A 19,513-nucleotide genomic window follows, 5' to 3' on the forward strand; every position below is an offset into this window, starting at 1 on the left:
ATTATTCATCCAGAGGTAGCATCGATCGGCTTCAGTTAGCAGCAATAGCAAAGGAATCGCTCGATCGGGTTCAGTTAACAGCCATCGATCGATCGCTCGGGTTCAGTAACGCATAGCCTGTAGTGCAATCACTCGGGTTCAGTTAGAGCCCAACGCCTCGCTCGGGTTCAGTTACAGCCCAACGCCTCGCACACACACGCGTATGCGAGAGAAACGCGCATCGCTCGGCCCCCGACCACTCACAGTAACCAGGAACTCGCCGAAATTTTCCTCGCCCTCGCTTCTACCATGTTTTCTCCATCATGGACAGCCCAAAGAATGTCATGCAGCTGTGTCTCCGGCCCGCTCAGGACGAAAAACCCATTTTCTGTCATGATTTTTTGTCATAGAAGTAGGAGCCCACCACATCTATGATGATACTGGGTTTTGTCATAATTATCGTCATAGAAGTGTCATAAGTATGACAAAAATAATTCATTCGGCCCAAAATGTCACGGATGTGTCTTTTTTTAGTGATTCAGTCTTATCATTTGGAACAACAGTAATACCTCCCTTCTTAGGGACACACTGAACGAGACTTACCCATCTACTATCAGCAATAGGATAAAATATACATGCTTCTGAAGCTTTAATATTTCATTTCTTACCACTTCTTTCATCTTAGGATTCAACCGTCATTGATGATCAACAATCGGTTTAGCATCAGGATCCATATTAATTTTGTGCTGACATAGAGTGGGACTAATGCCCTTAAGATCATCAAGAGTATATCCAATAGCGGCACAGTGCTTCTTCAGAGTTTTCAATATTCTCTTTTCATCATGTTCTAAAAGATTAGCACTAATAATAACAGGATATATCTTTTTCTCATCAAGATAAGCATATTTCAAAGTTTCAGGTAACTGTTTAAGATCAAAAGGGGATCACCCTTGGGTGTAGGAGGATCCCCAAGTATCTCAACACGCAAGTTGTGTTTCAAAATAGGCATTTGTTTAAAGAATATTTCATCTAATTCCTTCCTTTCATTCTGAACATGTAATTTTCATGGTCTAGCAAATATTGTTCTAAAGGATCGGTAGGAGGCACAACAATAGAAGCAAGTCCAATAATTTCATCTCTATTAGGTAATTCTTTGTCGTGGGGTTGTTTATGAAATTTGGGGAAGTTAAACTCATGAGACACATCCCCAAGACTTACACTTAGTTTCTTTCCCACAGTCTATTTTAGCATTGACGGCATCCAAGAAAGGTCTACCAAATATAATGCAACAAAAATCATCTTGTGGGGAAACAAGAACAAGAAAATCAGTAGAGTATTGTATTCTCCCACACAAAACTTCAACATCTTTAACAATCCCAATTGGTGAAATAGTATCTCTATTAGCAAGCTTAATAGTAACATCAATATCTTCTATCTCAGCAGGTGCAATATCATTCATAATTTCTTGATATAAGGTAAAGGGAATTGCACTCACACTAGCACCCACATGACATAAGCCACGATAACAATGATCTCCTATTTGAACAGAAATAACAGGCATGCCAACAATAGGTCTATGTTTATCTTTCTTATCGGGTCTAGCCATTCTAACAGCTTTATCACAGAAGTAAATAACATGCCCATCAATATTATCGACCAAGAGATCTTTAACCATACCAATACTAGGTTCAACTTTAATTTTTTCATGGGTGTAGGTGTTCCAGTATAACTCTTACGAACCACGACTAAAGCTTTAGCATGCTCCTTTATCCAAACAGGGAAATGTGGTTTCTCAATGGCAGTAGGAATAACAGGATCAACACTATAAGTAACAGTTTCTTCTTCAGCCTTAATGGGTTCTACTATTTTCACTTCAATGGGAGGATGATATTTAAACCACTTCTCCTTAGAGGGACCAACATGAGTAGCAAATGATTCACATAAATAAGCTACTTTCTCAGAGTCAAGTACATACTTAGTGCTAAATTCACGAAAAGCATCAGTATCCATAAAAGATTTAACACAATGAAATTCAAGCTTTATACCCGACTCCTTACCTTCGTCGAGCTCCCAATTTTCAGAGTTGCATTTAATTGTTTCTGATAAATCCCATTTGAATTCAATAGTCCTCCTCATAAAAGAACCAGTACAAGAAGTATCGAGCATGGATTGATCATTATGAGAAAGCCGAGCATAAAAATTCTGAATAATAATTTCTCTTGAGAGCTCATGATTGGGACATGAATATAACATTTACTTAAGCCTCCCCCAAGTTTGAGCGATACTTTCTCCTTCACGAGGCCAAAAATTATAAATATAATTCCGATCACGATGAACTTGATGCATAGGATAAAACTTTTGATGAAATTCCAATTTCAATCGGTTGAAGTTCCATGATCCAATATTATCACATAGCCTATACCATGTCAATGCCTTCTCCTTCAAAGATAAAGGGAAGACCTTCTTCTTGACTTCATCCTCGGGCAAACCAGCAAGCTTAAATTATCCACAAACTTCATCCACATAGATTAGATGCATATCAGGATGTAATGTTCCATCTCCTGCATAAGGATTAGCTAGCAGTTTCTCAATCATACCTGAAGGAATCTCATAATAAATATTTTCAGTAGGTTCAATACATTGAGGGGAAACTCTTTGCTCTTCCAGTCGGGGTGAAGATACCCCGAACAAACCCCTCAAAGGATGATTCTCCGTAGTAGCAAGTGACAGTAAATTTCAGCACACTATATAAATGTTTCCTCACCAAATTCCACTTACCAAAGGTGCTTCACTCCCCGGAAACGGCACCAGAAAAGGGTCTTGATGACCCGCAAGTATAGGGGATCTATAGTAGTCCTTTCAATAAGTTTGAGTGTCGAACCCAACGAGGAGCAGAAGGAAATGACAAGCAGTTTTCAGCAAGGTATTCTCTGCAAGCATTGAAATTATCGGTAACAAATAGTTTTGTGATAAATTAGGTAACGGGTAACGAGTAACAAGTGTTAAAAAGATGCAGCCAGTTGGACTAATCCTTTTTATAGCAAAGGACAAGCTTGGACAAACTCTTATATAAAGCAAAGTGCTCCCGAGGAAACATGGGAATTATTGTCAAGCTAGTTTTTGTCATGCTCAAATGATTCACGTTTGTTACTTTGATAATTTGATATATGGGTGGACCGTTGCTTGGGTGCTGTCCTTACTTGGACAAGCCTCCCACTTATTATTAACCCCTCTCGCAAGCATCCACAACTATGAAAGAAGAATTAAGATAAATCTAACCATAGCATGAAACATGTGGATCCAAATCAGCCCCTTACGAAGCAACGCATGAACTAGGGTTTAAGCTTCTGTCACTCTAGCAACCCACCATCTACTTATTACTTCCCTATGCCTTCCTCTAGGCCCAAATCATGGTGAAGTGTCATGTAGTCGACGTTCACATAACACCACTAGAGGAAAGACAACATACATCTCATCAAAATATTGAACGAATACCAAATTCACATGATTACTTATAACAAGACTTCTCCCGTGTCCTCAGGAACAAACGTAACTACTCACAAAGCATATTCATGTTCAAAATCAGAGGGGTATTTTATATCATGAAGGATCTGAACATATGATCTTCCACCGAATAAACCAACTAGCATCAACTACAAAGAGTAATCAACACTACTAGCAACCCACAGGTACCAATATCAGGTTTTGAGGCCAAGATCGAATACAAGAGATGAACTAGGGTTTGAGAGGAGATGGTGCTGGTGAAGATGTTGATGGATATTGACCCCCTCTCGAAGAGAGGATCGGTGGTGATGACAATAGCTTCGATTTCCACCTCCTGGAGGGAAGTTTCCCCGACAGAATAGCTCCGCCGGAGCCCTAGATTGCTTCTGCGCAGGTTCCACCTCAAGACAGTGGCGCTCTGTCCCGAAAGCTTCCTTCTAATTTTTTCTAGGTCAAAAGACATCATATGGTATAATAGGGGCACCGGAGTCCTGACAGGGGGCCCACAAGCCCTAGGGGTGCGCCCAGGGGGGTAGGGTGCGCCCCCCAGGCTTGTGGCCACCTGGTGGGTCCCCCTGTGGTATTTCTTCACCCAATATTTTTAATATATTCCAAAATAATTCTCCATAAGTTTTCAGGACTTTTGGACTTGTGCAAAATAGGTGTCTCAGATTTACTCCTTTTCCGGTCCAGAATTCCAGATGCCGGCATTCTCCCTCTTCATGTAAATCTTGTAAAATAAGAGAGAAAAGGCATAAGTATTGTACCATAATGTGTAATGATAGCCCATAATGCAACAAATATCAATATAAAAGCATGATGTAAAATGGACGTATTAGCCGGTTCAAGCTGGCGTTGCTAGGCCAGCTAATGAGGTTGAGCCGGGGGTGTCCGTCCATCTCCATCCCAGGGCACAACCCGGTTCAACTGGGGCGCGGCCGGAGCCCCTTGAGTGCTAGTTCCAGCCCCCAATGTATTGAACAGACGCGTGGGCTCCAAATTAGGGGGTAGGAAACTCTCGTGCCTCCTCCTATGAACCACATCTGAAGCGTTTTGATGCAGGCCTATACGCCAAGCCTCGGTCCTCAGGCCCTCCACCTCATTGTGAATCTGAGTTCGTAACTGTACCAAGCGAGCGTTTTCGGCGTTGATATCTTCCTGAGCTTTAGCCATTTGCTCATGAAGTTTAGCTATCTCCGCATTGCGTTCCTCCTGGTTCTCCACTGTTAGCAGTGACTCAAGGAGCATCGTGAATGAGGCGACTAGCTCTGAAAGAACTAGAGTTGGTGGTTTGACTGGGCCGAACGTGCTCGGGTCAGTCGTCGAAGTACCGGTTCCTCCCATGGCACCTGCTATAGTAGAGTCGACCATCGGTGCAGTGCCTGCCATTTAGATGGTGGTCCAACAAGGAGGCTCATGGTCGACTAGAGCTGGCTCATCATTAGAGCAACCCCCAAGTCTGCCCTCATATAGCGGAAGGATCGACTCGGTGTCCCCGACAGAAGACTCACCATCGGAATAAACGAGGGTGCCTCCACCAGACGCAGAGTTATCCTCAAGGCCGACCCCCTAGGTGAAGCCAATGAAAATGTGACTCCGGCCCGCTTGATTCCGAGAAGGTTGCGTGCGCCGAGCCCACTCAAAGATGTCGGTGCACATGTCCGTCTCGGGTTTTGATCCGCCGATTTTGCCAATGAAGACGTGGATCTTGCCAAAGGGGACCCGGTACCCATACTCGATTTAGTCAGCCTCGGGGCCCCATCCTGAATCACCGATATAGAGCTTGCCACGGTGACTCCTGGCCGATCGCGTATCCCCTGATTCCTGGGAGAGCTCTCTCCAAGAACTCAACGCCACTAAGTGATAGCCCCACGGTGGGCGCTAACTGTCGTGGTTTTGTCATGGCAGATATCCTCGTGAAAGGACTTAGTCATGAGGCCATCACTGCAAGGTAGTAGCTTGAACGGGGTCGACTGGAATCGAGAGACAAGGGTTTAACCAGGTTCGGCCCCTCTCGATGGAGGTAATAGCCTACTTCCTACTTGATTTGATTATTGCATGGGATCTCGATTACAAGGGTGCAACTTGGCTATCCTAGTACTCGAGAGCTTGTAACTTAAGTTTTTCTACCTCAGGGGCTCCCCTTTATATACATGTCGAGACCCCAGGCTTACAATAGAGTCCGTGTCATACTACGACCCATGCCATAATCAGTTTCCTACTTGTCTTACTTCCCAAACAAGGGAATTACAACGTCCTTTGGTGAGCCGGCACCTCAGGTGCTCGGCCATGAGCCAACCTACTCTATTAGTCTCCACAAGGGCCTTGAGGTCTTCATCACCACAATCCATGTTAAGTCTTGCTCTTCTGGCCGCCACCGGATAACCCAGCCTGAATGGGCGGGTCATACTGTGGGGTTATATCCCCAACAGATGGGTTGTTAGGTTTGAGTGCGTTGGGTACGGTCATGTCTCTAGGCACATGATGTGTGCATTCATGGGGTCGTGTAAGGCTTTCATGATGGCCATGTTGGTGTACATCGGGTACGCCCAACAAACGCCTGGTTGGCCTGCTGTCCTGTCGAAGTTGCTCGATGCCCTTGCTCCATACGCGACTGGTAGACGTGGGATACACTCTGTATCTTCCACTGCCCCCTGACCATGTGTCTCATTTCATATGGTGGGTTCAATAGTTTTGCTTGGATGCATGGTCTCAGTGCTCACGTGTCTTTTACTTAAGGCATCCGTGTTTTTTCATAAGTCCTCTATTTTATGTCACACATCAGACGCCACGTACACTGACCTGCCTCTCACTTTGATTGCAGCACTTGCTCTGTAGGGTGCTTTGCCTGTTCCCATGGGCGATGCTCGACCATGTCTTTAGCCTCTCCCGTCTTGCACGAATGTAGAACTTGCTTTGTTCTCTGGTCTCAAGAAGTGTGTTGTTCGTCGTCGGCCGGTGATGGTGTCCGGCCAAGGGGTCTTTCACCACACTGGTTCTCGATCTGGTGGGAGGGGCCGAGGGCACCTAGGCCAGTTCCATCATGGGCCGCGTTATATGAAGACCCCAAAAACTTGGCGTACAAGCCAAAGATACCGCTGAAGTCGTGGAGGACTCGACCTCCACCTACTTAACCGACTAGGATCTGTAAACATACGACTCTCAATATGTTATATAAGCTAGGGGTCGGGCTTGTCGATGGAAGACATACAATTCTTTAGTACTCACCTGCACTTTGTGCACACCCCTATCACAATATACACGAACAAGAGTAGGGTATTATCTCGATCATGAGAACCCAAACCTTGGTAAAACCTTGCCTCTTGTTACCGTCCAGACCCATAGCCTAACCAGGATACCCTGCGACGTCAACATTAGCAGAGTTAGCCGGACTTGTGATCATATCAAATGGATCAGGACTTGTGATTAGCTGTCGGGTTAGAGTATGATGAGCGGTGCACACGTTCAACATTAGCAGAGTTTGCGCCTCAGACCATTAGATTGTCAATTGTCATATATGCAAAAAAGGTGGTTGAGGTCCCCCTCCCCTAAATAACGGTGTGTCCTTTGATTTTCATTTGGTTGTTTTTTCATGGAATCATTGCATGATGAAATATTTTTAAGACTTGAGTAAAGAGACTGCAATTGAACCGGAGTAGCTAGACTAACACTAGTCCACGCACACGAACTTGATTACCAACTGAAGTTTCTGAAAGCCCCTTGAGTCGCTTGTCAAAATAGATGAAAAGTCATGATTAATGAACAGACTTGGGTTGGGGATAACCCTCTAAAAGTGTATGCAGTCAAACCACAAGAACTTCACCACGACTTCAAGGAAATATTTCAGCTCCACAAAGAATCAAACTAACAAAAGCAATACAACACAATAATATAAACTCATCACATCTACATAAAACAGATATGTGAGGACAACAACCTCTCTGCCTACATGGCATACCACAATAGAGAGAGAAAATTGTTCACAAAATCACCACTACAAAAATGGTGATAACCACAAAACTCTTGGTTCCACGATTAGCCGGAGTCGAGGGGAACGAGAAAAATGTCCAATTGCCACCTATATCTCTCTCTAAACCTATGCCAGTTTCTTGGGCTGCCAACCCACTACTGATCCGTCTCCATTGTATCTACTTTTCCTAATGCTTTTGCTCTTGTTTTGGACTCTAATTTGCATGATTTGAGTGAAACTAACCCGGACTGACGTTGTTTTCAACAGAACTACCTTGGTGTTGTTTTTTGTGCAGAAATAAATGTTCTCGGAATTGGAAGAAACTTTTTGGAGAATTATTTTGGAATATATAAGAATTTCTCGAACCAAGACCCACTGGAGGGGGTCCCTAGCTGCCCACTAGGCACCTGGGCGCGCCACCCCCTCTGGCACGCCCTGGTGGGTTGTAGGGCCCACGATACTACGCTAACCCTAATTCCAACTCTATAAAATCCTATTTTTGGAGAAAAATAGGAGATGAAGTTTATTGCGTTTTGTGATATGGAGCCGCCATCACCTCCTGTTCTTCATCGGGAGGCTAGATATGGAGCCTGTTCGGGGCACCGAAGAGGGGGATCTTCGGTCTTGATTATCATCATCAACCATGCTCCATCACCAATTTCATGATGCTCACCGCTGGGAGTGAGTAATTCCTTTGTAGGCTTGCTGGACGGTGGTGGGTTGGACGAGATTCATCATGTAATTAAGTTAGTTTTATTAGGGCTTGATCCCTAGTATCCACTATGTTCTGAGATTGATGTTGCTATAACTTTGCTATGCTTAATGCTTGTCACTAGGGCCTGAGTGCCATGATTTCAGATCTAAACCATTTATGTTTTCACCATTATATCTATGTTCGTGATCCGATCTTGCAAGTTATATTCACCTATCACGTGTTATGATCCGTAAACCCCAAGGTGACAATAATTGGGGTACTTTTCGGTGATGATCGTAGTTTGAGGAGTTCATGATTCACTATGTGTTAATGCTTTGTTCTGGTTCTCTATTAAAAGGAGGCCTTGATATCCCTTAGTTTCCTTATGGACCCCGCTGCCACGGGAGGGTAGGACAAAAGGTGGCATGCAAGTTCTTTTCCATAAGCTTGTATGACTATTTATGGAATACATGCCTACATTACATTTACGAACTGGAGCTAGTTCTGTGTCGCCCTAGGGTATGATTGTTACATGATGAATATTATCCAACATTATCACCGATCCAATGCCTACGAGCTTGTCACATATTGTTCTTTCTAAGTTACTATTTCTATTGCTACAATTACAACTGCTACAAAATTGTTATTGTTATCTATCAAACTATCATACTACTGTGGTACTGATCACTTTGCTGCAGATATTTAATCTCTGGGTGTGGTTGAATTGACAACTCAACTGCTAATACTTACAAATATTCTTTGGCTCCCCTTGTGTCGAATCAATAAATTTGGGTTGAATACTCTACCCTCGAAAACTGTTGTGATCCCCTATAATTGTGGGCTATCAAGAACCTTTTTTTGTCGCCATTGCCAGGGAGCATAGCTATATTCGTTCAGTCACTTTGAATTATATCCATTGATCACTATGAATAATCTTAAGGATGACTAGTAGAATGCCCGTGCGTTGCCACGAGCTTTTGAAATAGTCACAGATAGAGACAATATATCACGGTCACAATTGCATAATAATTGAAGTCCACTTAACTTGTAATGTGAAGTGATAACAAAATAGCACATTAACAATGTATACATATAAAGTGATGATCCAACTAAAAATCTATTACAAAGTATTGAGATCTACTTGATGCACTTAAAAATTGTCTCACAATATCAAGCAAGTTGTCTTTACCTTCATTTGCACAATGTTTGAGCAAATATAATAAAAACTGCTTCATCAACTAATAGATACACTACGACATTTTACTATCAATATTTTCTATTGTATGATATTTTTTGTGTTCATGAGTATCAAACACAATATTTTTCAATTTGTGACAAGTGCTTACCGATCCGTTTGTATTGCCTCAAGAAACTATTCTATGACATTCCATTTTGTAACATTGAGATTGAGCCACTTGTGATCTCTGTTAAACTCTGGACTCTGTTCTCCAAGTTTCATATGCTTTTCAAGTCCTCGTAACTAATTTATGTATGGAACATAGTAGGGGTTAAGGAAAACAAAACATATGTTAAGAGGACCAAAAACAATAGTAGTTACCGTAGTAGTAAGCTCAGTCCATTCGATCCGAGAACCAAGTGAGTCCAATACTTGAATCTCACGTTTTTTTGGCATTGATGATTGCCAGATACCAATGAGTCCGAGGCATGTTAATTGGAATGAACAGCCGGTGTAAATATCATATAAGTCATAGTCACAATTAGATATAAAAAATAATAAATCATTATACACATGGATTAATTAAAAAATACATCATGATATGCATGGATAATGAGGCGATACTAACCATATCTTGTTGTAGATAAGTATTAACATGTTGTAAGAAATGACAATATTTTGATGGGTTTAGGTCTTTTTCTAACGTTTATTTTTTAAATAATCCCTCACATAAAGTGTAAATATGGACTCAAAAGCCGTATGTCTGACCTATATCGACTTCCAAAGTTTTTTTACTTGAACCAGAATGATGAGGAATTGTATATAGTACACAGTGGTCAACTATTGGTCAATTATTTTATTCAATATTCTTGGTCAATTATTCATGGGGTTGAATTGCATGGAAACATATGTCGCCTACATTCTTAACTAAGAAAGTATATACGATCAACATATTTCTGAAACATAAAACATTCTTACCTGATTTCCTAAGGGCAGGCGGATTTTCATCTTGTTGCTTGCTGGCTGCCTCCTCTTTTTTCTTTCGATAAGCAGCTCGCCTTGCCTTTATTTGCCCTTTTTTCTCGTCAAGGTCCACCGAGGATGGTTGACACCCGTTAGTGATATCACCGATAGGTAACAGGGGAACATTTTGCATGTCTGCATGGAGGGTTTAGGGTCTTCATTGTTCAACAAGAATTCATGTAGTAGACAAACACTTACTTTATATAGTTGCACGGGTTGGTTAAACAATGATGTATAGCTGGACGTAGTTGGGTTGGCTGGTTGAAGCTAGTTCTTTATCTAACGTTTAATATTTAAATAATCCATCCGTGCCCATACATAAAGTGTAAATATGGACTCAAAAGTCGTATGTCTGACCTAAATCGACTTTCCAAAAAAAATCACTTGAACATAAATGATGAGGAATTGTATGTAGAACACAATGGTCAACTATTGGTCAATTATTTTATTCACTATTCTTGGTCAATTATTCATGGGGTTGAATTGCATGGAAACATGTGTCGCCTACATTCTTAACTAAGAAAGTATGTACGGTCATCGTATTGCTGAAACATAAAACATCCTTACCTGATTTCATAAGGGCAGCCAGATTTTCATCTTGTTGCTTGCTGGCTGCCTGCTCTTTTTTCTTTCGATAAGCAGCTCGCCTCCAAGCCTTTATTTGCTCTTTTTTATCATCAAGGTCCACCCAGGTTGGTTGACACCCATTAGTGATATCGCCGAGAGGTAACAGGGGTACATTTTGCATATCTGCATGTACAGTGATATTAACCTTATATTCTGGAATAGAGGGAGTATATATACTATCCTTGCAGTGACGACACATAAATCATTCTTTGCTGATATCGTAAGGTCAGACAAATTTCCATCTTGTTGCTTGACGGTAGCCTCCCCTTTCTTCTTTCGATAAGCTAGTTCTTTATCTAACGTTTATTATTTAAATAATCCATCCGTGCCCATACATAAAATGTAAATATGGACTCAAAAGTCGTACGTCTGACCTATATCGACTTTCCAAAAAAAATTCACTTGAACATAAATGATGAGGAATTGTATGTAGAACACAGTGGTCAACTATTGGTCAATTATTTTATTCAGTATTCTTGCTCAATTATTCATGGGGTTGAATTGCATGGAAACATGTGTCGCCTACATTCTTAACTAAGAAAGTATATACGGTCATCGTTTTGCTGAAACATAAAACATCCTTACCTGATTTCATAAGGGCAGCCAGATTTTCATCTTGTTGCTTGCTGGCTGCCTCCTCTTTTTTCTTTCGATAAGCAGCTCACCTTCGAGCCTTTATTTGCTCTTTTTTTCTCGTCAAGGTCCACCAAGGTTGGTTGACACCCATTAGTGATATCACCGAGAGGTAACATGGGTACATTTTGCATATCTGCATGTACATTGATATTAACCTTATATTCTGTAATAGAGGGAGTATATATACTATCCTTGCAGTGCCGACACATGAATCATTCTTACCTGATATCGTAAGGGAAGACAAATTTCCATCTTGTTGCTTGACGGTAGCCTCCTCTTTCTTCTTTCGATAAGCAGCTCGCCTCTGAGCATTTATTTGCTGTTTTTTCTCATCAAGGTCCACCAAGGTAGGTTGACACCCATTAGCGATATCACCGAGAGGGGACAGGGTAACATTTTGCACATCTACTTGTACATTGATGGTACTCTCATCATTTTTCGTCGGATATTAACATTATATTGTGGAATGGAGGGAGTATATATACTATTATTGCAGTGCCGACATATAAAACATTCTTACCTGATATCGTAAGGGTAGACAGATTTTCATCTTGTTGCTTGACGGTAGCCTCCTCTTTTTTCTTTTGATAAGCAGCTCGCCTCTAAGCTTTTATCAGCTCTTTTTTTCATCAAGGTCCATAGAGGATGGTTGATAAGCATTAGTGATATCACTGAGAGGATGGCGTGGAACATTCTGCGGCCTCTTTTCCTCGTTATCATGTTGCATGCTAGCTAGTTCTTTTGTCAGATTACTGAGAGCCGACAACGTATCTACAGTATATAGGAATGAGATTGGAGGGTTAGGTGGTGTTAACCTTTCAGCAACATAATACTTACCCGTAATCAGATGGGAAGGTTGATGAACATAAGTCCTTTCACAATACGTCTGTTCAAGTATCATCCATTCCAAGGGAGTAATAAGGACTCCTACAAGTCACACGCTTGATCCATTAGAATCGGTTCTGCCCAAGTATGTTAGGTACGATTTACCACATAACAAGCATAAAAGTAAGCTCTGTATATATGCACAGCCTTAATACCTGGACTACTTGGGTAAATCTTGTGAACATCCTCGACTACATGTATAACCCCTTCGTTAGAGTCGTCAACATTTGTCCCCTCCATCGGGCCTGCAACATCTCCTGTGATGGTGTTTGACATGTATAACAGAATATGTAGCTGAACATATACATGGAGGTACATATATACCTGGTGTATCATATGTGCTATCACGATCGGTCTCAAGTATCATCTGTTCCGGGGGAGTAATATGGACTCCTACAAGTCACACGCTTGATACATTAGAATCGGTTGTGCCCAAGTCTGTTAGGTATGATTTATCACATAAAAAGGATAAAATAAAGCTCTGTTTATTTGCACAGCCTTATACCTGGACTACGTGGGTAAATTTTGTCAACATCGTCGGCTACGGGTATAATCCCTTCGTTAGAGTCATCAACATTTGTCCCCTCCATCGGGCCTGCAACACATTCAGTATCCTGGGATGGTGTTTGACTTGTGTAGCACAATTTATAGGTGAACATATACCTGGAGGTACATGTGATGGGCTCGTCTGTTCCGTTGGCTTGCTGTGTGGAGTCCCCATATGGAACTATTAAAAAAGACATGTCCAACAGACTCAGGTATCCCGCAAATACTTGTAAACTGACTTTGCAAGCAGATTACATTAAATACCAACAGTACTAAAGGCCCATTCCCATTGTACAAAAATTCAGCCCATAAGGATAGTTTGTTACAGATTTATGAGTTTTTCTATACATATCAAAATAGAAAGACATATCAAAATGTAAACTGACTATGTTGGTTACATGTTAACAATTCAAGATGCTAAGATGAATTTTTCATCTGACTATAGCCAGATGAAGGCCGTCGATGGTCACAAGGGCAGCTTGCTATTGTACAGGACTTCAACACATAAGGGAAGCTTGTTACATTTGCAGAAACTCATGATGTTGGCAATGGTAAGGGGGCGGAATCATTAAGGCACGGTTTGTGTTGCAAGGTGCTCAAGCTCTCATACTCGATTTGCCTACAACTTTGTTTGTATGTTTGTTTGTTTGGTTGTTTGTAGTTTGTTTCTGTGACCTGTACTAAACTATATAGCAGCTATTTGCAGTCTGACATACATCTACATATACAAAATTCAGAGAAGTCATGGTAAAAACTTGCTGTTAAGCGACGATATGGGTGTCATAAAGAACTTCAGTCATTTGATTGAAGCGCAGATCTGTACAGGAAGACCTTAGAAACAAAGCCTGGGTTAGGTGGGTGAGCATGGAAATCTAAGCTAGCCTGGGTTTGGCTCTGCGGTGTGGTATTCGACTTCAGATTTTAGCACCGCTTTCCTCAGTGTTTCAGGGTAAACATGCCATATGTTGAGCATCAAATATCTTGCGCATGTGGGTTGAATTGGTTCGATCTGGTCCAGCCTGATTGGTTGAGACCAAGGCTTATTCGACGGGTTTGAAGCAGTTCAAAGCAGAACATATGCATGAATTTTTGAATTTATTTGGTGGTTTGACCAGTTGAACTTCCTATTTTTCATGATTAGATATTCATTCACTGAACTTGACTACAACTATTCCCTTACCATATGATGGTTACGCTTATCAATTTGGTACTGTTGTGGACAGGATCAGGCCCTGGTTATGATTTTAGATTAACTGACAGTTGTATATATGTTTCTAATAGTTGGTTCTGCTTGTCATGTATAGATTAACTGACAGTTGTATATGTTTCTTGTGCCCAAACTGCTTTATTGGATAGCAAAGAATTTTTAGCCCCAGTTATCACACCATTTGAAGTTGTATTAGATTTTAGTAGGTGTGTGTCATTATTGAACATGAGTCCACCAGGATCGCCCTGATTTGTACACGAAGACCTTACAAGCAAAACTCGTATTCATACCTGGGGTTGAAACCGTACAGCATACCTGGGGTTGAAACCATCTTGCGTCTGCAGCGGCGCCAACGGGAGCTCCTACGTCTGTGGCGGCAATCTAGAAACGTGGATGGGCGATCCGTCTGGTCTTCTCGGGGGGTTCGGCGGTGGCGGCACTGTCGAGTGCGCAGATCGCATGACAGCGGCGATCCAGATGGAATTAGGCGACGAGATTCGGCGGTGTCTGGGGGTCGGTGGCAGGGCGATCCCGATGGACTTAGGAGGCGATGTTTCTTTGGACTACGTGCATGGCTGGGGTTGGGTGGGTGGGTGTGGGGGTGAAGGGACGGAAAAAACCAGACATAAAAAATCAGACGAAAGTGGTGGGACAAAAAAAAGCCGTGGATGCAATCCTACCAACTCAGACATTAGGAGTAGAGATAGAACCAAGATCGTTCCCTCTAAGATGAGGGGAGATAAGGAACTGTTATCTAGCTTTGCACGTGATTCACCTTCTCTTTTGTGTAAGCTTGCAACACCACCACATGCTATTAATCCTGGTATGTCGCAAGTAATTGATGATGCTACTTCTGCTATGAATGATGCTTATGATGATGCTAGTACTCTGCTTGATAAGAATGTGCCACTAGGTGAATTTCTTGACAAACAAATTGCTACAGCTAAAGATATCGAGAATGCTGAAACTTATGAAATTATTTAAACTGATGAAGTCTTTGAAACCGAGAATTATGAAACACCTATTAGACCTAGCTATCCAAGATATGAATTGCCTGATATACCCAAGGGTTATGTTATGGATGGAGAGACAGCTAGAGACTTTCTTGCTTGTAATGATAGAGATGATCTTAAGAAATTACTAGTCAAGTTGAAAGAAAAAACTTTGAATGCTAGAATGCAATGTGATCCTAAGTTTGCTACTTCACCTATCTTTGTTACTGATGAGGATTATGAATTCTTTGTCGACCCAGAGTTAATTACTTTGGTTGAATCTAATCCTTTCCATGGTTATGAAACTGAAACTGTAGTGGCACATCTTACTAAGTTAAATGCTATAGCCACCCTATTTGCTCATGAGGAGAAAATTTGCTACTACTACATTCTTAAGTTATTTCCGTTCTCGTTAAGGGTGATGCTAAGATATGGTACAATACTCTTGCTCCTTGCTGTGTGATACGTCTCCAACATATCTATAATTTTTGATTGCTCCATGCTACTTTATCTACTGTTTTAGGCAGTATTGGGCTTTATTATCCACTTTTATATTATTTTTGGGACTAACCTATTAACCAGAGGCCCAGCCCAGATTTGTTGTTTTATGCCTATTTCAGTGTTTTGAGGAAAAGGAATATCAGACAGAGTCAAAACTGAACGAAATCAACTAGAGAAGTTAATTTTGGAAGGAAGCCAACCTGATGGGCTTGCAGTGCATGCCAGGGGAGTCCCGGGCTGCCCACGAGGGTGGAGGGCGCACCCCGGAGGTCCACCGACGTACCCCATGCACCCATATATACCTACGTACCCTAAAACTTCCAGAATAGAAGATAGATCGGGAGTTCCGCCGCCGCAAGCCTCTGTAGCCACCAAAAACCAATCGGGACCCTATTCCGGCACCCTGTCGGAGAAGGATCCCATCACCGGAGGCCATCTTCATCATCCCGGTGCTATCCATGACGAGGAGGGAGTAGTTCACCCTCGGGGCTGAGGGTATGTACTAGTAGCTATGTGTTTGATCTCTCTCTCTCTCTCTCTCTCGTGTTCTCTCTCGTGTTCCTCTATGGCACGATCTTGATGTATCCCGAGCTTTGCTATTGTAGTTGGATCTTATGATGTTTCTCCCCCTCTACTCTCTTGTGATGAATTGAGTTTCCCCTTCAAAGTTATCTTATCGGATTGAGTCTTTTATAAGAACACTTGATATATGTCTTGCGTGGGATAACCGTGGTGACAATGGGTTATTCCATTCATCCACTTGCTGTATGTTTTGGTGATCAACTTGTGGGTTTCGTGACACTTGGGAACCTATGCATAGGGGTTGGCACACGTTCTTGACTCTCCGGTAGTAGCTTTGGGGCACTCTTTGAAGTACTATTATGTTGGTTGGATGAATCTGAGATTGTGTGATGCATATCGTATAATCATGCCCACGGATACTTGAGGTGACAATGGAGTATCTAGGTGACATTAGGGTTTTGGTTGATTTGTGTCTTAAGGTGTTATTCTAGTACGAACTCTTTTATAGGTCGATTCGAAAGAATAGCTTTGTGGTGGTTTCGTACCCGACCATAATCTCTACGTTTGTTCTCCGCTATTAGTGGCTTTGGAGTGACTCTTTGTTGCATGTTGAGAGCTTGTCATATGTTCTATCTATGTTATTATTGTTGATAGAACTTGCACTAGTGAAAGTATGAACCCTAGGCCTTGTTTCCTATCATTGCAATACCGTTTACGCTCACTTTTATCGCTCGCTACCTTGCTGTTTTTATTATTTCAGATTACAAAAACCTATATTTACTATCTATTTTGCACTTGTATCTTCATCTCTTCGCCGAACTAGTGCACCTATACAATTTACCATTGTATTGGGTGTGTTGGGGACACAAGAGAATTTTTGTTATTTGGTTGCAGGGTTGCTTGAAAGAGACCATCTTCATCCTACGCCTCCTACGGATTGATAAACCTTAGGTCATCCACTCAAGGGAAATTTTCTACTGTCCTACAAACATGTGCACTTGCAGGCCCAACAACGTCTACAAGAAGAAGGTTGTGTAGTAGACATCAAGTTCTTTTCTGGCGCCGTTGCTGGGGAGGTGAGTGCTTTAGATCTTGCAATCGAATCTTTTTGTTTCTTGTTTTAGCACTAGTCTAGTTTATAAAAGAAAACTACAAAAAATGGAGTTGAGTTTGTCTCATACGCTTCACCTTTTTAATATCTTTCGTGAGTATGATGGAAAGGATAATTGTGCTCAAGTGCTAGAAGAAGAAATCTCTAAATGTTTGGCACTATCTTTGAATGATGAGCATGATTGTAATGTTGTTAGTATGAATTCCTTGAATATCCATGATGCTAATGATATGCAAAGCCAGAATCTTGGGGAAGCTATGTTTGATGAAGATGATATTTTTTGTCCCCCAAGCTTTGATGAGCAAATTTACTATGATGAAAGCATGCCTCCTATCTATGATGATTATTGTGATGATACGTATGCCATAAAGAAGAAGTTTGCTTATGAGGAGAGTAGTAAATTTTCTATGCTAGTAGATCATGAAAAGAATGCTTTAGGTGCTGGTTATATTCTTGAATTCATTCATGATGCTACTGAAAATTATTATGAGGGAGGAACATATGCTTGTAGGAATTGCTATAATGTCAAGTTTCCTCTCTATGTGCTTAAATTCTTAAAGCTATGCTTGTTGTGCCATCCTATGCTTGTTGATTATTGTTCCCATAAGTTGTTTGCTCACAAAATCCCTATGCATAGGAAGTGGGTTAGGCTTAAATGCTAGTCATATGCTTCGTGATGCTCCTGTTCTGTTTCAATTCTTATCTTTTATGTGAGCATCATTGTCATCATCATGCCTAGCTAAAAGGCATTAAAGAAAAGCGCTTGTTGGGAGACAACCCAATATTTATCCTTACTGTTTTTGTGTGTCCACATAATTATGCTACTGTAGTAATCATGTTTTATCGCTTTTGTTTCAATAAAGTGCCAAGTAGAACCTTTGGGAAGACTTGGGTGAAGTTTATATGATCTTGCTGTGAAAAACAGAAACTTTAGCGCTCATGAGATTAGCTGCTATTCTTTACTGGAGAGTGATTTTAGGTTGATTCTATTTGCAGATGATTAATAGAGAAATTGCTCAGGTCCAGAAATTTATTTCATAATTTTTGGGGTTCAAGGATGTCTAAGAGCCTAATCTTGGGGATGCCCCCGGAAGTAATATTCAAGGATGTCCAAGAGCCTAAGCTTGGGGATGCCCCCGGAAGGCATCCCCTCTTTCGTCTTCGTTCATCGGTAACTTTACTTGGAGCTATATTTTTATTCACCACATGATATGTGTTTTGCTTGGAGCGTCGATTTTATTTTGTTAGTTTTTTGCTTGCTGTTAGTTAGAATAATGTTTTTCTTCTTTAGTTTCAATAAAAAAAGTCAAGGATAGCATTTGCCATGCTTATTTTGCTAGTTTACATGTTGCTGTTTGAAAACAGAAAGTCTACCGCAGTTGCAAAAATTCCCTAGAAAAGTCAGAGCATGGTCTAACGTTAAATATTTTTGCATATTGAGCTCTTATAAATTTATTACAGTGGGAATTTTAGTTCATAATTTTTGGAGTCAGGGAAGTATTGATACTCTTGCATTCTTTACAGACTGTACTGTTTTGACAGATTGCTGATATGGTTGCATTGTTTGCATATGTTTGCTTGTTTAATGATTCTATTTGAGGATAGGAGTATTAAATGTACAGAGGAATTTAGTATGCAATGTTGAATAATAATTCTAGTGATTTGTTACAGAAGAAAATGATAAGGTTTTGCAATGGTTTATACTAACCTATCTCACGAGTTCTTGTTGAGTTTGTTGTGAATGAAGCTTTTGATAAAAAGAGAAACCATGATATGAGAGGAATTAAGGAGACACAAAAGTTCAAGCTTGGGGATGCCCAAGGCACCCCAAGATAATATTTCAAGAAGTCTCAAGCATCTAAGCTTGGGGATGCCCCGGTAGGCATCCCACCTTTCTTCTTCAACAACTATCGGTTACTATCGGTTGAATCTAAGTTTTTGCTTCTTCACATGAGTCGTGCTATCCTTGCATTGTAGTTTTCTTTAGATTTGCTTGCTGTTTGAATAAAGTACCAAGATCTGAAATTCTTTATTGAGAGAGAGCCTTCATTTAGTTGCATAATTATTTAGCTACTCATTGATCTTTACTTATATCTTTCGGAGTAGTTTGTCTTTTGCTCTAGTACTTCACTTATATCT

The sequence above is a fragment of the Triticum dicoccoides genome, chromosome 6B (assembly GCF_002162155.2).
Source record: "Triticum dicoccoides isolate Atlit2015 ecotype Zavitan chromosome 6B, WEW_v2.0, whole genome shotgun sequence".
Classification (NCBI taxonomy): domain Eukaryota; kingdom Viridiplantae; phylum Streptophyta; class Magnoliopsida; order Poales; family Poaceae; genus Triticum; species Triticum dicoccoides.